The sequence below is a fragment of the Halichoerus grypus genome, chromosome 2 (assembly GCF_964656455.1).
Source record: "Halichoerus grypus chromosome 2, mHalGry1.hap1.1, whole genome shotgun sequence".
Classification (NCBI taxonomy): Eukaryota; Metazoa; Chordata; class Mammalia; order Carnivora; family Phocidae; genus Halichoerus; species Halichoerus grypus.
Window position 1 is genome coordinate 128,722,668 of NC_135713.1, and position 21,868 is coordinate 128,744,535.

At 38.2% G+C, this 21,868-nt stretch overlaps 1 long non-coding RNA gene across 1 annotated transcript in view; it reads left to right on the forward strand.

Annotated features, from left to right (window-relative positions):
- The window catches only part of LOC118533318 (uncharacterized), a 34,668-nt gene that overhangs the window by 1,399 nt on the left and 11,401 nt on the right, over positions 1 to 21,868 (forward strand). The gene's annotated exons all lie outside the window — the stretch shown is intronic.

A 21,868-nucleotide genomic window follows, 5' to 3' on the forward strand; every position in this document is an offset into this window, starting at 1 on the left:
GCTGCTCGAGCCCGGGCGGGGGTGGGGGGGGGGAGGAGCGGGGGCAGGCAGCGCCGCGGCCCCGCAGCGCTCTGGCTCCCTGGCGAATTAGGTGATGAGTCTATTTTCTGTGTTCTGGACGTTGCGAGAGTTTCCGGAGCCCCACAGGATAGACCCAAAGTTCAGGAGCGAGCCGGCAGGCGCAAGGCGGGCAGTGCTGCCTCCGGACAGGCGGAGGACTGCCCCGCGCGGGCAGGAGCGCCGTGGTGTCCGAGCCGTGGCTCGCCGCCTGCACCCGCGCGGCACTGCCAGGGGCCGTTCCCAGCAACCCGGTGTGCCAAGCTCCGCACACGACTCGGGGCCGGAGTGCTGCAAGCTCTTACCCTGAGAGGCGCGGGGGGGAATTTGTGGCGGAATGAGGAGGAGACACGACGCGCGAGGTGGGTGTGGAGGAGAAGAGATTCACGCAGATCTGACAAGAAAAATGGAGCAAGGGGTGCCCGCCTCGTGTGACTTTGTGGGACAAAGGTCCCAGAACACCACACACGTGCTCACACACCCAATTGGGGTGGGGACCCAAATTCCCTCACCTGACTCCTGATTGGCCACTCTAGGGAGGCCGATTTGCATCCTTAGTTCAGTACCCACTCCCACCCCCACCCCCACCCCCCAGCTGAGGTGTGTGCAGGTAGAAGCTCCTCTCCAGTCCATCCCACCCCCTGGTTCTCTCCACCCCCCACCCACCCCCATCCTCACATCACACAAAGCAGAACTTACTGCAGGCTTGAGCACAAAGCTGTGGCCCCACTTTCCAAAGACCTTTGATTTTTCTATCCATCTTTGTCTGTAGGAATTTTCTAAGCCTGGAGATAATGTAATTCGTCATGGAGTGTGCTTCAAAGGTTCCCAGGACAGTAGAACCCTGACATTTCAGAGCCCCTTATACCACCTTATCTTTCAGGCTTCCCATTCATCACTGCTATCAATTTCCGCCCCCCTCCCCTCCTCTTGCTCTCATACTCTCTCTCTCTCATAACAAGGGTGAGATTAAAAGGACTGACATTAAATATTGTGTGCTAAAGATCTCAGATAAGGTGAGGTTATTTTGCCTTTTTTACTTTTTTGTACATTAAAAATGTATCTTTGTTCTTTCTGTCTTTTGGAGGGAAAGGCAAACTTAAATATTCTTGCTTCCTTTGTTACAGGTCTTCATGGTACCCACTCCCTTTTGCACACCTCTTCCTTGGCCACACCAAACCTTTCACATCAGACTCAAGAAGTTTGATCTAACCTTCCATATGTATCCTCTGGACTAGGCCAGTCACCTAAAAATGAGTTAATGCAAATCAGTATTTTTTAAAATTCCAGCACTGGGAGATTGGTTCCCCACATCCTTTGTTATTTTACCTTCTGTTCCTTGTGTCAAAGGTGACTACTATGCCTTTAAGGAAGACAGACTATCTTATTTCAAAGGAAAGCCATTGTTTGAATAAGCTGGGTCCTAGAATACTTTCTTTGAGTTGTCCTGGGCTTAAAAACAAACACGAAGACACTCTAGGTGTGTTTGTCAAGAGTGCTCTGCCTCCAAACCTTGTCTTGTAAAATCCCCTAAAACCGGAGCGACTAGGGTGGGTGTGGATTTCCAGACATTCAAGAAATATCTGGGTTACTTAGAAACCTACACACTCCTTTTTATGGGACTCAATTATACAGACTTAAAACTAGGCAAGAAATCAAAGGCAGTTTATTTTTAACAAATACAGCAAGTATTAAGGCAGACAGCTAGTTTTACCGAAACACCTCCACTAGGATATACGACTTAAATAAAATGTTTCTTATATAATTTGAACAACAATGACAACAAAAATATAAGGGTAAAATTGGAGAAGGAATGTATATTGTCTGTATTTACTGGAATACATTTGTGATTCCTTAAAACTAGATGAGCTATATGATTAGGTTAAATATGCTCAGAAGCACAGGTTGCCAATGTAAGTTCCTATCTCTGTCCTTTTTTGTCCCTATAGACACATGATCCATACCAATCCCTAATGGTAGAGGTTAATAGTGATTGTTACGGAAAGTTTTGCCTAATTCCCAGTTAACTCTGATCTTTCTCCCATTTGAAATACTGTTGTAATTTATTTGTATATTTTCTAAGACTTTTATAAATCATGTGGTTTTGTGTACATCGTGTACATATTTCTTCTACTAGCCTATCATTTTTTTTTGGAAAGGAAGGATTTCCTTTATATATCTTTTTTTATTTTTTTAAGATTTGATTTTTAAGTAATCTCTATATGCAACGTGGGGCTCAAACTCAAAACCCTGAGATCAAGAGTTGCATGCTCCACCGACTGAGCCAGCCAGGTGCCCCTCATATACATATGTATATATTATAAATATAGAGAGAGATTTTTTTGTAAACAACACCCTGTCTAATTCAATGATTTACACTGAATAGGTGTAGAGATTCTAAGGAGATTCTCTAAGATCATTTAGAAGATGATAGAAATCAATTTCTGCATGGTATTTCATTCCAATTCTAGTTCCTTAATCCAGAATTACAACACTAACTCTGTTGGTGATCAGCTATTATCAGCATGATTTATCTGGCTTCAGAAAGAACAAGCCTCATAGAGAAAGGACTTGTAGGAAGTTTTTGTGCTCTAACTAAAGAGACTTAGATGTGCAAATAAGAGCATCCGTTAAAGTGGGTTTGAGTGTGCATGCATGTATGTGAAAGAAAGAACTAGCCTGATTTGGAATTGAGTAAATTGTGCATGGTGAAATCAAGGAGAAAAGGCAGGACTGTGACATATGTGTGCATGACTAACCTCAGAGGGAAGAAAGGAGCAGCTGGGAAAAATATGTTGCTTAAGACAGGTCACTACATATGTCACCAGATGGTAGCTAGCATCAACCAAGCACAGCTTTTGTGGGGTGGAGATAAGTGACAAAGCATCAGAGTAAGTGGAACCAACTGTTGTTATGCACAAGGTGCTCAAATGTTGCATTTTATAAACCATGATTCTCTACATAGAAAGTAGGCTTTGATGCCTTCAGCCCTTCCTCATTCTCTCAACTCATTGGCCCTAAGCCTCTCACAACCTAAAGCTTATCTTAAATCCCTTCCCTTTCAAAAAAACCTTAAAATATTAAGAAAATACAAGGAATGCTTTCACTGGGTTGCATGAAGAGGCTTCTGCACAGTGAGGAGAAATCCAAACAGAACCCTGAAGACGAGCTGAGTAGAGAAGACACAACAAGATGACTAGAATTTACAGGCCAGTGTGCCAGAGAGGAGGGAGCAGCATGGAGAGTATAGTAGTTTTCTACTGCTACATAACAAACTGAGCAGTTTAAAACAGTAAATATTTATCACCTCACTTCATTTCTGAGCATCAGGAATCTAGGAGTAGCTAAGCTGGATATTTCTGGCTCAGGGTCTCTCACAAGATGGCAGCCAAACTCTTGGCCAGAACTATTGTTTCTCAAGACTTAACTGGAGATAGAGGTTCTGTTTTCTAAATCACATGGCTGTTGGCAGGAAACCTGCCACATGGACCTCTCCATCTGGCTGCTCATTGCATGTGTTCTCTCAGAACAAGTGATTCAAGAGAGAGAGTGCACCCACACTGCAAGATTTGGTCTTTTTATAACCCAATCTTGATAATGGCCTACCATTATTTCTGCCATATTCTGTTCATAAGAAGCAAATCACTGGGGCGCCTGGGTGCCTCGGTCAGTTAAGTGTCTGCCTTCTGCGCTCTCATCATGATCCCAGAGTCCTAGGATCGAGCCCCAGATCGGGCCCCTGCTCAGCAGGGAGTCTGCGTCTTCCTCTGCTCCTCCCCCTCTCCCTGCTCATTCTCTGTCTCCCTCTTTCATACATCTGTGCTCTCTCGCTCTCTCAAAATAAATAAAATCTTTAAAAAGAGAAGCAAGTCACTAAGTCCAGCCCACAGTGAAATGGAGAAGTATTAAAGAATTCATGGACATATTTTAAAAACCATCAGAGGGCATTTATGTCCCCTAGCCATAAATTATTTGCATTTCTTCCATGTGCAGAATGCACTCATCCCCTCCCAAGGCCCTCAAAAGGCTCATCCTATTAAAGCATCCCCTCAGAGTCCAGAATCTCACTATCTAAACCACATCAGGTGTGCATAAATGTTTTCAGCATCATTCGTTAGGTACAGCTCCTCGAATTCAGTCTTTCTCCCTCTATAGACTTGTGAAACTAAAGGAACAGTATATTTGCCTCCCATACACCCAACATACTGTGGTGGGACAGGCAGGGATAGCTGCTCTAGCTGTTTCTATTGAAAAGGAAGGAAAAGAGGAAGCACAAAAGAGTCACGGGTCCAGTGGTCCACAAAAGGGGCCACTGGTCTACGGCAATTCTGAAATCCACACAGGAAAATGTTTAAAGTTCCTTGATTATGTCTCAAGGTCTGGGAATAATTCTCCATGGTGCTGGGTCTTCCCCCTGGGAACTGGTTTCTACTCTGAGTCATCCTTCCATTTTTATGAAAGATGGTATGCATTTAAAACTGATTAGTTTTCTCAATTGCCTTCCTGACAGTAGAATTTATGGATCCAGCAACTCCATATCATTTTATGCAGTCTCTGCCCCTTTTTGTCCAGAAATATTCTTCACATTTAACTGTTTTTCAAACTTTGCAAGTATTCTGTGAATCTTCATGGGTTTCACTTTCACTCTATGAGACAAAAGCCACACCTTCAAATCTCTTTAAGATAAACCCTTCTCTACCTTGAGTTTCTGATGAGAAGCTGATGAGAACACTAAGAAGTGTTCTTAGACTTGTTAGAATTCCTAGTGTTTGGTTGAAAGGATCCAGGAGACACAATGTAAACACTTTAGAGGACCTTCACTCTGACACAAAAATGCTCTGAATGTCCAAGTTCAATCTCAATGAGTTCTTAACAAAGGATTTTATAGTTACACCTTTGGCTTCATCATTATGCCATGCTTTCGTGAAAATGCCCCATATTTCATTTTTGTTCTGGTGCAATTTCTTCTTAATTTTAGCATGAGTTTACAGAAAAAGAAGCTTAAAAGGCCCAAAGCCATCAGGTCCTGGCTGCTTTTTGTAAACAGCCTCCTTTAGTTTCTCCCCCTCCTTTCACATTTTCTATAAGCAAGAAAACACCAGGTAGCAACTTCCAAAATTTTTGGAAATCCCCTTAGCTTGATGAACCAGTACATTAGGCCCATTTTCTATAGCAGACAGCAGTCTTGCTAAATTTAATGTCAATGTATTACAAAGATTTTCTTTTCTTTAGTTTACAATATTTACCTCATTTTTCTACAACCCCTCAGCTATAGCCTAACCCAAGCTCATATGGCTTAAACTAAAAGCCTTTTCAAAGTATTAAAGAAATTACATTTTTAGTTTAAAAACTTTGGAAAAAGAAATCTCTAGTTCCTGATGCTTTCAGTGATTACTAAACATTTATTTTTAAAGTAACACCAATTCTACATAATCTTTCCCAGAAAATAGAACTTTGCAACTTAATTTATGAAGCTGGCATTACCTTCATACGAAATCCAGAGAAAGTCAGTACAAAAAGTCAAAATACAGATTAATATATATCATGAATATAGATATAAAATCAACAAACTATTAGTAAAATGAATTCAGCAATATATCAACAGAATAACGTAATATGGCCCATGAGATGTATTTGAGGAATGCAAGGCTGGTTCAATATTCTAAAATCAATCAATGTAATCCATTATAACAACAGGCTACAGAAGAAAACCTGTGTGACTATACCAACTGATGCAGAAAGGGCATTTAACAAAATTCAGCATCTGTTTATGATTAAAACTCTCAGCAAACTGAAATAGGAACAGAAGTGAAATTCTTCAACTGGGAAAAGAATATCTGTTTTTTAAAACTACAGCTGAGAGTGGAAGACTGAATACTATCCCTCTAAAATTGAGACCAAGGCATGGATGTCCACGCTCACCACTCCTGTTCAGCATAGTATTGGAAATCCTAACCAGTGCAATAAAGCACTTACAGGAAATACAAGTAATACAAATTGGAAAAGGATATATAAAGCTGTCCCTGTTTGCCAATGACATAATTGTCCATGTAGATAATTCTCAAAATAAATGCAAAATAATTCCTAGAGTAATGAGCAAGATCACAGGATACAAGGTCAACCCCCAAAATTGACTGTATTTTTATATACTAGCAACTATCAACTGGCAACTAAAATTAAGATTCAATACCATTTACATTAGCTCCCAATGAAATATTTAGGTGTAAGTCTAATCAAATATATACAGGATCTGTATGCTGAAGACCACGAAACAGTAAAAATTAAAGACCTCAGTAAATGTAAAGATATAGTGAGTTGGAAGAATAAGGATATAAGAAGTGACAATTCTGCCCAAATGTTCTTTTTGTGTATAGCAATTCCTATCAACATCCCAGCAGAATTATTTTGTAAATATAGACAAATTGTTTTTTTTTTTAATATACATGGAAACCACAGAAGCAAAAATATTGACAAAAGATAATAAAGTCTAAATACCACCTGAGGACTGAATACCACTTCATATTAGGGTTTAATCCACAGCTACAGCAACCAAGAGATTGTGGTATTCCATTGATCAATGGAACAGAATAGAGCCCAGAAATATTTTCCACACAAGTACAGTCAACTGATTTTTGACAAAGGTACAGAAGCAATTCAATGGAGAAAGGATGATTTTTTTCAACAAATGGGGTCAGAACAACTGACACCAAGGACAAAATAAAAACACTCAACTTGAATCTCATATCTTATACAAAAACTAATCCAAAATGGATCATATATTTAAATATAAAATGTAAGACTATAAAACATGAAACTTCTAGAAGAAAATACGAAACAAAATTGTTGGTCCTTGTAACTTAAAGTTAAACAAAGAGTTCTTAAACATGCTCTTTGGAAAAGAACAAAGAGTGCTTTCCTAGAAACAAATAAAATAATAATAAATTCATTAAAAAGTAATAGATTGGGCTTCAATTAAAAGCTTTTTTTTTTTCCTGAAAAAGATTGTTAAGAGAATATAAAACTGGGCCGCACAGACTGGGAGAAGATATTTGAAAACCACATATCTGACAAAGGACTTAAATTCAGAATATTTTTTAAAATCTTTGAATTTACTACTAAGAAAACAAACAATCCAACTAGAAAATGGGGAAAAAACTAGAAAAGCAAGTATATGCAGAATAAATAAGTGCATGAAAATGTATTAAATATCATTAATTGGTAAAGAAATGCAAATTAAAACCATGATTAAATATCATGAGATGCCTGTTAGAATGGCTAAAATACAAAATACTGACAATTCCAAGTGCTAACAAGGATGTGGAATCAAATGGAATTGTCATACATTAAATGAACTGTTGAATGGATCTCAGAGGTATGATGCTGAATGAAAGTCAATCTCAAAATGTCATATGCTCTATTATTCCATTTACATACTATTTTTGAAATGACAAAATTATAGTGATGGAGAACATATCAGTTGCTGCCAGGGATTAGACTTTGTATCTATGTAGAAGTGGCAAAAGGAAATTTCACTGTGATAATGAAATAGTTCTGCAGCTTAATCATAGCTATGGTCACACAAATCAATACATGATAATATTTCACAGAACCACACACACACACACAGCTGGTGAAATCCAAGTAAAGTCTGTAGTTTATTTATAATAACAACATATAAAACATATAAAAAAATAAACATATAAAAAATAATCTTTTATATCAATATCAATTTCCTTGTTTTGATAATGTGTTATGGTTATATAAGACATTATCACTGATGAAAAGTGGATGAAGTGTGGATAAGAAATATTTGTACTATATTTACAAATTTTGTGAGTACAAAATTATTTCAAAATAAAACCTGAAGTAAACCTTCTTCAAGGTACTTTAGGCTTTCACTAATACTCTCCCCAATGCTCACTACCCAGCTTCAAGCCACACTCACAATTTTTTTTAATTTTTTAAAAAATTTTATTATGTTATGTTAATCACCATACATTACATCTTTAGTTTTTGATGTAGCGTTCCATGATTCATTGTTTGCATATAACACCCAGTGCTCCATGTAGAACGTGCCCTCTTTAATACCCATCACCAGGCTAACCCATCCCCCCCCCGAGAACCCTCAGTTTGTTTCTCAGAGTCCATAGTCTCTCATGGTTCGTCTCCTCCTCCAATTTCCCCCCCTTCATTTTACCCTTCCTACTATCTTCTTCTTTTTTTTAACATATAATATATTATTTGTTTCAGAGGTACAGGTCTGTGATTCAACAGTCTTACACAATTCACAGCGCTCACCATAGCACATACCCTCCCCAATGTCTATCACTCAGCCACCCCATCCCTCCCACCCCCAACCACTCCAGCAACCCTCAGTTTGTTTCCTGAGATTAAGAATTCTTCATATCAGTGAGATCATATGATACATGTCTTTCTCTGATTGACTTATTTCATTCAGCATAATACCCTCCAGTTCCATCCACGTCATTGCAAATGGCAAGATTTCATTCCTTTAAGCCACACTCACAATTTAAGTTATTGTTATAGAAATACCTACCTGAAGGGGAGCCTGGGTGGCTCAGTTGGTTGGACATCCAACTCTTGATTTTAGTTCAGTTCATGATCTCAGGGTCAGGAGATTAAGCCCCCTATCAAGCTCTGTGCTCATCACAGAGTCCGCTTATCCCTCTCCTTCCACTCCTCCCCTTGCTCTGGTGGTCTCTCTCTCTCAAATAAATAAATAAAATCTCAAAAAAAAAAAAAAAAACTACTTCAAGATACCAAATATGTAAGAGCTATGTACTGCTACACAACAAATTACTCCAAAACTTAGCATCTTAAAAAAACACTTACTTGCTAACACAATCTCTAAGTGTTAAGAATTCAGGGAGGGCTTATCTGGATATTTGTGGTTTAAGATTTCTTATAAGGTTGCAACTCAGAAGGCGGCCAGCGCTGCAGGCCACAGTCACTGATGACTTGACTGGCCTGAAGATTCTGGCTTCCCTTGAAGCAGCTATCCAAGAGGAAGCAAAATAGTATACCCAAGAAAGAAGCCACAGTGTTTTGATAACCTAACCATGGAATTGATAACCCATCATTTCTGCCACAGTCTATTTGTCAGACATGGGTCACTAAGTTTAACTATGTGAAGGGAGGAGAATGAAATTCTACCATTTGATGGGAGGAATATCAAAGAATTTGTGGACATATCACAAAGAGAGAACTCTGGATGTTTGCTGAGAAAATTCTGAAGTAATTGTCTGTGTTCTGATTTGTGCAGGTATATGAAGAAAGTACCAACAGTCTGGTGGGGTGGGTGGGAAGCAGAAAATAGACAGAACAATATTTCAACTGCTGCATATTCCCACAAGCTAGAGTGGAAGAACCTCATAATTCAAAGGCCATTTGATAGTGCTCTCAGAAAATTATATGCTAAGGAGTGGGGCTAAATTAGCCCTGTAATTAAAACTGATTTGAACTCATTCCAACAAGGCTTAGAAGTAAGCCTCAAAATGATACATCTGATTCCAAGTAACTTAACAGGCTACTAGAACAAAATCCATCGTATTTAAAGAAATAATAATAATAAGCATCAAGGGTGAAAAACTCTCATCCTGTGGCATACCATATAAAATTACAGGCATGCAAAAAGCAGAAAAATATTATCTATAACAAGGAGGAAAATGTCAGTTAATAAAAATAGATCAGGCATGACAGAAATAATGGAATGAGCCAACAAAACCATGAAAGCAGCTATGAAGATATGCTGTAACTTCACAAGAAGACAGAGAAAAACATGAACTTGATGAGGCTGGACATAAAAAAGACTCAACTGTAAATTCTAGAGATTAAAACTACAATATTTCAAATGAAAAACACACCAAGTGGATTGAAAACAGATAAGACCCTCAGAAAGAAAGATTAGTGAACCTGAAGACTTAATAATAGGAATTATTCCAAGTGAAGCAGAGACAAAACGAACAACACAAAACCAAAAAACAAGAAGAAATGTCTTGAACATTGGTGAGTTGTGGAATAATAACAAATGATCCAACATATGAAGAACTGCAGTTATAGAAGGAGAGAAGAAATAGAAGGGGAAGAGAAACTATTTGAAGAAATTAGGCTGAAAATTGTCCAAATTTGTTGAAAACTACAACTATATATATATAGTTGCATATATATATATATATATATGCAAGCAGTGCACACATAATCAAAATTACGCCAACACATATCTTAATCAAATTGCTAAAAACAAAAGACAAACAGAAAATCTCAAAAGCAGCCAGAAGAGGAATGACACATTATGTAGAGAAACAAGAATAAGAATGACAGCAAATTTCTCAACAAAACCTATACAAAATGGGACAGGGAGGTGGGGGAGTGGGAATCCTTGAGCAGATACAAATTTTATAAACCTTTTCTCCTAGTTTGTGGCTTGCCGTTTTACTTGCTAAACAATATATTTTGAAGAGCAAACACAATTTAATTTCTGTAAAGTCTACTTTATTCATTTATCCATTATGGTTTATCCTTTTGGTTTCCTATTTAGGAAATTTTTGCATAACTCAATATCAAGTGTTTCTTTTTCCTACATTTTCTTCCAGAAGTTTTAATTTTTTTTTTAAGATTTTATTTATTTATTTGACAGTGAGAGAGGGAACACAAACAAGGGGAGTGGGAGAGGGAGAAGCAGGCTTCCCGCGGAGCAGGGAGCCCCATGTGGGGCTTGATCCCAGGACCCTGGGATCATGACCTGAGCCGAAGGCAGACACTTAACGACGGAGCCACCCAGGCACTGCTTCCAGAAGTTTTAAAACCTTTCCTCTTACATTTACCTAAATGTAAATGCAACCCATTTTTACATAATTTTGGTAGATAAGGTGAGAAAGGGTTCGTATTTTCACATATGGATATCTAACACCATTAGTGATTATAGAAATAAACATTAGGTCCAAATTAAAACCATCAACAGATAATACTACACACTCATTAGATTGGAGAATATTTAAACTATTCGTAATACCAAATGTTTGCTAAAGTGTGGAATGACTGGAACTCTCATGCATTACTTATATAAATGCCAAATGGTATAGCCATTTTGAGAAAAAAACTTGACAGATTCTTATGTTTCCTAAATATATATTTACCATACAACCCAGCAACTCAGTCCTAGATACTTACTAAGACAAATGGATATGTGTATATCCAAAGGACTACTGGCATTTTCATACCAGCTTTATTCATAATTGCCCCAAACTGGAAGCAACCCATATGTCCATGAAGGGGTGAAAAGATAAACAAGTTCCCTGTACCCTTGCAGTGGAATTTCACTTAGCAAAAAAAGGAAACAAATTTCATGTAATTATATGTAATGATGTGGATGAATCTCAAAAGCATTATTCTAAGTGAAAGTTATGTGAAAGTCTACAAAAGAAAAAACTAAAGTGATAGATAGGCTATCAGTCCCAGGTGCCAGGAACATCTGGGCACACAGAGGATAAAGGAGTATGAGGAACTTTCTTGGGTGACAGAAATATTCTGTATCATGATTATACTGGTTACACAATTGTGTTTTCCAAACTTGTTCCAACTGTACCCTTAACATCAGTGAAATTTATTTTATGTGAATTATAACTCAACAAACCTATGTAAGGAAAGACTTCAGATGAATATGTGACATTCCCAATGCTTCAGTTTTAGGTATCAATGAGTATATGAAGAGCAAATATGGATTTTCCTCCAGGGTTCCCCAGGTAAGTAAGAGCTACCACCATCCATCCACCCAGATGCTCCAACTATGAGCCCAAGAAGCCATCCTTGACCTATCTCCTTTATCACTAACATCCCATCAGTCATTGTTAGGTCATGGCACTTTTTTTTCTTTAAGTGGCCCTTAAATGCATTTACTCTCTCTAGCACTTCTAGTCCTAACCTGATGCAGCTGTCTCTCCTTGGAAACATCATAAATCCCAAGGTGCCTATCTAGTGTTCAACTTGTCTCCACCACAATCCCGTCTTTAGCCCACCGACAGAGTGGTGATTTCAAGTGAAAATGATACCCTTGGAATGAAATCCTTCAGTGGTTTTCCATTGTTCACAGAACAAAATTCAACATCCTTAACATAACCTAAACGCTTGGGTCATGTTGAGTCCTTTCATATCTTCTGTTCCATCCCATTCTACTCTTCTAATTTTGATCTCTCTAAATTCTTAAAACATACTGTGATTTCTCCAGTCTCAAGACAGCACTGCTGTTCCCTCTGCCTGAAACATATGCTTTCTCATCCTGGGCATTAGCTCAGGTAGCACCTGCTTATTCTTGACACATAGCTCTCCTCTTCTCTTCTGTAAGCATCCTAAGTACCAGTTAGGTCTCATTGCGCTCTGCCATAGTAGGACTTGACTTCCTGCTCATAGTCATCCCTGATCTAGCATTTATTTGTAATTGTCTTTTCAATATCTGACTTGGCCCAAATCCCTTGAACTGCCCCACAATTCTTCTTTCTATGAATAATCACTGCGTGCCCCTCAGACTATTATAAAACAAAAACATATTGACAAGTCAGTATAATACTATATGACAGACAAAATTAAAAAATATAAATAAACATAGCCTTCTCCCTCTCTTGCCTTCTAAGAGACAAGCTAAATTCCTCCTGCTCAGCACATGGGCCAAGCAGTTGGTTAATAGGATGAAAGCCTATCTTTCAAATTCATGTAGTGCAAAGAACTTTTTTATTAGAAAAAATAACATATCTGGGAAGGAAGAGGTAATTAGAAAGAGAGGATCCTAGGAAAACTAGTTTTGAGAGTTTCATTGAACTTTTGGATAAAGTGAAACAAAGTGTTACAGCGGCAATTCTATGCTGTGATGAATGGGCTTTGGAAAGATAGATAAATGAAGATTATTATAAGTTTTGGTTATGTGTTATATGAAGTTTACAGCATTTTATTTTTTTATATTTATTTATTTAATTATGTTCAGTTAGCCACTGTATAATATATCATTAGTTTTTGATGCAGTGTTCAATGATTCATTAGTTGCATATAATACCCACTGCTCATCACAACATGTGCCCTCCTTAGTACCCACCACCCTGTTACCCCATCCCCCCAACCCCCTCCCCTCTGAAACCCTCAGTTTGTTTCCCGGGGTCCATAGTCTCTCATGCATGGTTCGTCTCCCTCTCTGATTTCTCCCCCTTCAGATTTCCCTCCCTTCCCCTATGGTCCTCCATGCTATTCCTTACATTCCACGTAAGAGTGGAACCATATGATAATTGTCTTTCTCTGCTTGACTTACTTCACTTAGCATAATCCCCTGCAGTTCCATCCATGTCCATGCAAATGGTGGATATTCATCCTTTCTGTTGGCTGAATAATATTCCATTGAACTTTACAGCATTTTAAATAAACATTTTATTGCTATTCTTTTGGAGGAGTGTGAATATGGGACTTGCATTTTATTTGTGACTATGACATGACGGCATGAAGTGTCTCAGGTTTATCTGGAGTTTAAACAAAACTCAACACAGGAATTGGTTCTACGTAAGCAAGTATTTTAAGTTTTTTTTTAATAGTAACTGAGGCCAAGATTAAAATCTAAAAATGGGACTCCTCAATCCTCAAAATAGTGAAGTCCATTAGAATAAAGTTCTTCAGCTTCATCAACCCCGAAGACCATACTTTAGGCTTCTACATATACCACTTACATGTGACGTGGCAAGTTTCCATGCCACTGGAAGTTTACAGAATTATTCTCAGACAAAAAGGACTCTTAGCAAAAAAAAAAAAAAGAACTTAGAAAAATCCTCCATTTGTCGACTAGTGATCTAAATAAAAGTAGAATTTCATCTTAGTGGGCTGTGAGGGACATTTCCTTTGTTGAGGTTTTGGCTGCCCATCATTTGACCTCCCTTCACTTTGTCGTGAGAATCCCCCTGTTGAGAACATGCTGGGATGGGAGGGCATCAGTTCCCACTGAAGTAACCCAAAAGTCCAGGTTCTCATTCTCCTTATCCACTGGGGAGCAGGCTCATGACCTAGGGTCTAGCTAATTGAATGCTCATAGCTGGAGAACTGGAACAAGTAGCACAAAGGAAAGGAAAGCAGTTTGGAATTCCTTTCAACAGCAGTGACCAGTAGCTATGGTGGTGGTCCCGCCAGTACTTTGCTCAGTGTCCCGAGCCAGCTGCACAAGCATCCCACCCAGCTATTCCAGAGGTTGGGCCTTGGCTATAATGATACTGCCCAGCTTCCTGGGGTTTCTGCCTGCTTTCGGAGCTTGGTTTTCTAGCCTTCCCATCCATTAAGCTACACGAGGACATGATTTCATCAAACTCTTTTCTGCTAAAGCTAACCAGAATCCAATTCTGTTGCTACAAGCAAGATCCGTAACTGAAATCATTGTCACGGAGTAGGGTGCAGTCCAAACAACCTCAGAAAAAGCTAGGGCGTTGTACATAGCTCGGATTGGAGGCAATGAACATTCTGTAGGTATTCATCAGTAGGAATCTGTCAGTCCATGGTACACAGTGACAAAGTTTCTCTTTAAATTATTGTCTCTGGTCTACTGGAATGAAGTGTGCACTAAGATCACAATTTTCTGCAACTGTATATTTACCGTATGGAATTTAAGAAGTGGGGGTGGGGGTGGGGGGTGGGGGGCTGGGGGGGGTACCTGCTTCTAACAGTCCTATACAAGGTCGGTGAACAACTCAAATTCCAAAATTCTTGGCACAAAACACTTGCTGAATTCCAGGCCTATGAGTGGACTGAAAGAGTGTCTAACCTCTATCCATTCTAGAACTTCCTTGGGTTGTTAGGAAGAAGAAATCCTAAGGGCAGGAGATTAGAACACAGGAGGAAATTGATCAAGTGAGTTGTGTGCCCCCTGTCCCCGCTCCCCAAAGGCCTAGAAGCTGCTCCTTTCTTCAAGGCCTTGAAAAATGAATTTATGAGAGGACTAGCATCATCTCTGAAAATACATTAGTGATCGTTCTCCAAAGCTGCAAATTCTATTGTGGGCTGCCAGTAAAATGGTCTCTCTGACCCTAATAGGGCAACTCGGACCTTGGGTGACAGAATGGATCCTAACGTCAGGGGCCAGCCTCTGGTTACCAGTAATATAATCTAAATGTCCTGGCCCACAGAGATTTTGGTGATTTCTAATTTATCATAGGATTATTAGAAGGGAAAGGGGTGGGCTGCTTACTAAATCCTGCTTGATTTATGTTTAAAAACAAAATAGAATGAACAAACAAAAATATCCACTATGTCTAAAAATCCATTATGACAGAGGATCATGGTCTTCTTACCAAATTCCTATACCTGGCTTAGTACATAGCCCCAGTCCTTTGAATGAAGGGAAGCCTGGATGCCCCTGAGAAGACCTATGCTGACATCGTCTATAAGCTGAGCTTCCATTTTGCCTGCCAGAAAAGAACTTGTAAATATTTACTAAGATTACTTTGCTTAGAGAAATAGAATATGCCCAGATCTTTTGAGTCTTATTGTTGGACACTAATTCTAACAAAACTCTAATACCTGGGGGCGCCTGGGTGGTTCAGTCCGTTAAGCGTCTGCCTTCGGCTCAGGTCATGATGTCGGGGTCCTGGGATCGAGTTCTGCAATGGGCTCCCTGCTCAGTGGGGAGTCTGCTTGTCCCTCTCTCTCTGCCCCTTCCCCTGCTCATGCACGCTCTCGCTCTCTCTTTCTTGCTCTCTCTCTCTTAAATAAATAAAATCTTTTAAAAAATAAACAAACAAAAACCCCACTAATAACTGATGACCCAACATCCACTGCAATTTACTTGTTAGTGTTTGGGCTTCTGAAAGTCACAAATGAATTTCAACCAGAGTCTGCTTACAAGAGGCCCAGTGAAATCCTGAATTCACACTGTGTTAGACTACGGTAACTCTCAAATATATGATATGTAAATATATATCATGCTTCAGTACAGTGTAACAAATATAATTCTCAATATATAATGGCTAAAACACAATAGAAATATTTCTCATTTTTGTAAAAGTCTGGGCAGGTGTTCCTTATACTTTAGGACCCAGGGTCCTTCTCTCCTGGGGCTCTTCATGTCCCATACCCTTGCTGCTTGTACCCCACCTACGAAGGGGAGGGCACATGAAGAGGCAGACATGTTTCCAGAAAAATACTCAGCAGTGGTACACATCATGCCTGTTTACATTTTTTTGGCAAAATCTGATTATAGGATCATCTCTACATGCAAGGGAGGGTAGGCAATATTGCAGCCTAGCAATCTCTGTCAGAATGCTGTGTTTTATCCTCCACTTGCTGAATATGTACTAGGAATAGAAATACTGAGAACTGGCAGAATTCCCACATTAGTTTCCTATCACACAGGGTAAGGGCTACTGTGATAAGACACCAAATGGAAACCACTGAAACCCTCCTCCAAACCCAAATTATGAATCAAAGTAATCTTGAATTATTGTCCAACTATAGGGATTAGTGCCTCTATCAAAGACTTAGAAGATGCAAAGTTGGTGACTTTTTTTTTTCATTTTTCTATTTAGCTCACCCAAGAAGATGACAGATGGGCCCTGGAAAATAAATGACCATTGCATATTTAATTAATTTTAGCTGCAATTCTAGATGTGGCCTTTTTACTTAAGCAAATAAATATAGCCTCTGATAATTAATAAGCAGCTACTGATTTGGTCATATTTTTTTCTTTATCCATATTAATGTAAAGCGATGGAAACAATTTGTTTTAAAGAGATCAAAGTACAAATTCCTCCTGGATTATGTCTACCCGCTAATGTTTTCTGTAATTTGGTCCACAGGGACCTTAAACTTTTTATTCCTCCAAGCGACATAATGTTTTTCCTTAAATTAGTAATGATGCTGATAGAACACAGAGAGCATGACGTAGCTGGTCTGGACAGAAAGCACATATATTAAAGTGTAGGAGGTTAAGGACCTACCACCTCTGTTAAGTTCCTGGGAGTCCAGCAATTTGGGGCATGTCAGGATCTCCCTTTCAAAGTAAAGAATTATTTTGCTGTACCTTGTACCCCACCAATAAGGAAAACATTTTGTGCGTTCTTTGGATTTTGGAGAAAACATACACCTCCTTTGAGTTTGCTTTTCCAACCTATTTACTAGTTGATCCAAAGGATGACATAGTTTGAGTATACTTCAGAGCAATCAAAGTTTCTACAATTGGTCTTGTTATGGTGCAAATACCTCTTCCTCTCTACCCTATAAGCCCAGGAAATTAAGCTAAGACACCCAGGCATGTGTGTATTATCTCATCCTTGTATGGAGTGGTAGCAAGCCATGATTAGAAAATCAAAATGGAAGCCCTTACGAATCTGGAGCATTGTCAAGTCCTCTTCTGCAAATAATTATTCCCTTCTTTAAAAAAAACTCTTGGCTGTGGCACCTGGATGATACCATCGGTTAAGCGACCGACTTTTGGTTTTGGCCATGACTAAGACTGAATATACCTGACTACGAAATGGCAAATGTTCAGATAAACCGAACTGCCCATCACGAATCAAGTGCTATTTTGTTCTACTGGAACATTAACACCACAAAGCAAGGGACTGGCCTGTCTTGCTCACCAATATCCCCTAGATTATGGAATAATACCAGGCATGTAATAGTTGTTTAGTAAATTCTTGCTGGTGGATGGAAGAAAGGAAGAAGGAAGGGAGGGAGGGAAGAAGGGAGAAAGGAATCTAGTTCAACTTGTCTAGAAATGCTCAGCAAAGAGAACTTGCGTATACAGGACTGCATGCAAGCTGATGGTCACAGTCCCATTTTCGTAAACGATTCTCTCAGAAGATGAGCATGTTTGTTCACCTCACTGAAGTCCTTTCCACAAACCTTATCTGTTGTTTCTGGGAAATTCTCAAAGAGCAGTTGGTAACTAAAGAGGAATAAACTCAGCCGCGATTCACAGGTTTCTCTGTGCACTTTGCTGGCACCAACCCCAAGTGGATTGTGGCATGGTACATCTCCACTCTGGAATCATCCTGAAGGACAGCAGGCTGCATTTCAAGCAGCACATCTTTTTTTTTTTTTTTTTTTTTTGTCTAGCCAGCTGGAAAGAGGCATGGAATAAAGTTTCTATACTAATTAATGAACAGGGGTTAATGGTTTGCCAAGGTTGTAAGAAACTAGGAAGAAATCTGATGAAGGGAATGGTAAGAAAGTAGCCTGTGTAAGAATGATGGGTATGAACTTCTCCAAGTGGAAGTTCAAGAACTTTCAGGACTGGAAGACATGTGTCTGGTGTGAATGCTCCCCAAAGCTCCACTCTGTGAAAGAGGGGCTCATTCCCGGATTTTACAAAACAGCCCTCTCTGATGACATCAGCCAGCCACCTTTTTCTCCCCACACACATGGCTGATCAATAACCGCATTACTTAGAAGCACTGGTGGCTTGTATGGAACTCTTCATCAACTTGCAGCATCTATTTCCCTCATGAAGGTTTATCCAGCTTCTACTACTGCTGATTGTCTGATATGCCAGCGGCAAAAACATCACTCATATTTGAATAATCTTTGGCTGGGGAAGCCTTTGAAACAATATAGAAAGGGTAAAAATGATCAAGAAAAAGAAAGACATTTGACTTCAATTATTTTACGATGTATATACTATAAAATATATTTTATAAAGTCAAAAGTGAATAAGACCAAGGGCTAATATTCCTAATATAAAAAGAACTCCTAGAAATTAATTTTAAAAGAACACCGGCAGTCAGGAAGAAAAATGGGTAAAGGACAGAATAAGCCATTGAGGAAAGAGAAAACAATTGAGAAACAATCATAGTGAGAAGTCGCTCAGCTTCACCACTAGGGTGAGTAGGGCAGATTATTACAAAAAGATCCTGTTGTGATTTTTTTTTAATCCCCCCAAATAAAAAAAAAATGGTAAGACTCAGTGCAGGTGAAATGTGACAGGTGGGAACAGTGTTACCTTGCTTCTGAGACCCTGTGTGCTAAGCCCTCTTTGGAAATGGTACTGGTCATCTATAGCAAAATTTAAAATGACACATTCTGTTGATCCCGCGATCCCACTTGAAGAAATGTGTCTTGGAGAGAAAGAAGCCCAGGCCCCTAAGGACGTCACACAAAGTTTATGGCTCCATTGCTCAGAGTGGCACGGAACTGAATGAAAGCCTCTATGTTTGTTGTTAGGCAAATGACTGAATACTGCACATCTTACTATGGAAAATTCTCACTTACTTTTTAAAAGCATTTATTTTCTTTCTACTGATATGGAAAAAAGTATAGAGCGTATTATTATATTAATAATATAATAATTATAAAAACTTTAAAAAGTCATAGTGCAATGTGCGTAGCACTTCCTCTGATATTTGGTGGGTGTGTATATGCATATTAATATGCAGGAAGAAATGGCAGAACATGCAACAAACTCTTGATCTCACATCAAAGACAGGTGAATGTACGTAAAGCGTAATACAGCTATAGAGAGAGAAACATTTCATGATGTTTTCCATTTAATTCCCTATAACCTTAGAATGTATAAAGGAAAAAAATTACAAGTACTCAATGCTTCTCTGTTTTGTTTCTACTTTTACCTCATTGACTCATTAATGTTTATTGAGTGCAAGTGCAAAGAGAAAATCAGTCATTCTAGAATAACTGCCTTCTAAGAGAAGACTTTAAATATTAAATACCACAAATTGTTCAGGAAAAGCTCTTTTTTTCGTTTTGTTTTGGTTTGGTTTTTTTTACTATGACTTAGCTGTTAATTATTTGGGCATGTGTTTTAAACCTATGACTGATGATGCCCTTGAGGTTTTTTTCTTTTTCAGCTTGGGAGACATTTGTTTTAAATTTTTTACAATTTAACAAAAATACACTTGATCTGTAGAAGAAACTACCCTGGCTGGAATACTTCTTAATACATTAAGGTCACATATCATATGACTATTTAAATTAGAACCAGAAACTTACGTCTTCCTGTTTCTGGAAAGCCTTTCAAATGTTATCTCAGGATAATAAACGTAAAAAAATTCAAGATAGATTATAAACTGGTTTTGCATCTCAGAAGCATACATATATGTGCTCAATCTTGATTTTTATTCTAAAATGCTTTCTGAAAAATAGTGGTGTTCTCTTCTATGAGGGCAACAATGTATTTCTGTTCATCTAAACAGTTAATTTATATCACATTAAACTCATGATTTTCAAACTTTCAATGTGTAATTCTATACTATATTTACATGCCTAAATAAAAGATTTATTTATGTATGTATACACAATATACATACATATGCATGTATTTAAGATTACTTCAAAAGCTTTTTTAAAAAAATTTTAAGGAAACCTTGCTCTAGGACAAAACCCACTTGTAAAAAGGCTCAAATACAATACAGAAAAACAGTCAGGTAAAACAGAGACATCAAACAGCTGTGAATAAATAGTGTGTAGGTAACAGGTCTTAATTCCTTCTTTCCTGCTTTTTGTTATCCAACTAAAATAGTTCTCTGTTCTCTGAAAATGAGAAAACATAATTTTTGTGCTTAAAATATTTTTATTATATTACAAATATTTATGGATTTAATTGCAAATTCTCTGTGAAAAGTTGTCATGGACTTTCAATGATCTGTACTTAAACGATATTAAAGGATTTATTAGAAATTGACATGTGACTCGTTTAATGTAAACTACCATGAGAAATCGAAAAACGTTACAGTAATGTATTTACTTTATATACAGTGTTTTATAAGAATGAAGGGGGAGAAATGAGGAGAAAAGAGAAATTTATAGATGGACATAAGCCCCAAAGCTTCACACTAACTGACCTAGTTTATTCAGATTCCCTTGGCTGTCTCAGTTCTATTATAAGCCCCAGGTCAGGGGCTGTGTCTGTTCACTGTCAGGACTCAACAAATAATAAATAGTACTATTAACAGCAGTACCTGTGGGTAGACTTTGTATGATTGCTGTTTTTTTTAATAGCACTATTCAGCAGAATACTAATTGGATTGTCATTCAAGATTTTCTTGATTTTGTCATGTGTATATTATGCTGAGGAGAAATGCTCAAATTGACCGTTTATACTTTTAAAAATATGGCTTAATGAAAAAGCAATTTAGTAAATTGTTGAGGGCTGTTTTATATCACAGAGTGTTGTCTTCCCATAGAACAATTCCATTTAATGCAATTCCCTGGGAAGTTTAGTCTAAGCTGAAACACAAAATTGTTGCTGCCTGAAAGGTTGCATGCTTGCTTACTATGCAGAAGTTTCTAGAATAAGCATTCTTAGCGTCAGATACAAACCTTTTCCCCAATCTCTACACCCAAATCCAATCACTGAAAATTAGTGGCATTATGCACAAATTAATTCAGATGTTTTGATTAAATTTAAGGAAATCAGTTTAAAGTTACATTTACACAAACACACACTTAAACACCGTTGAGTCAGTAAAATAACTTTCTATTGGATTTGCATGTTTTTATTTATTTTATTACTCAAGCAATCCAAAAAAATACAAGTAGGTTTAAACCCTCGCTCAGTAAAATCAGTCTGAGTTCTTGTATTGGTAGAAATGTAAGGTAAGGATATAAAACAAGGTAAATCCATTTTCAGAGATATGAAATATGATGTATATAGAAAACATCATTTTTGAATTCTAGTATTTCCATTAGCTTTGATTCTTTCCTATATTTTCTGGCTCTAGGTTAAAATTGCTTATCTGTTCTTGCATGTTGTCTCTTTTCTATCAGAGCCTTTAACATATAATTCATAGTTATTTTAAATTCCTTGTCAGTTCCAGCCTTTGGT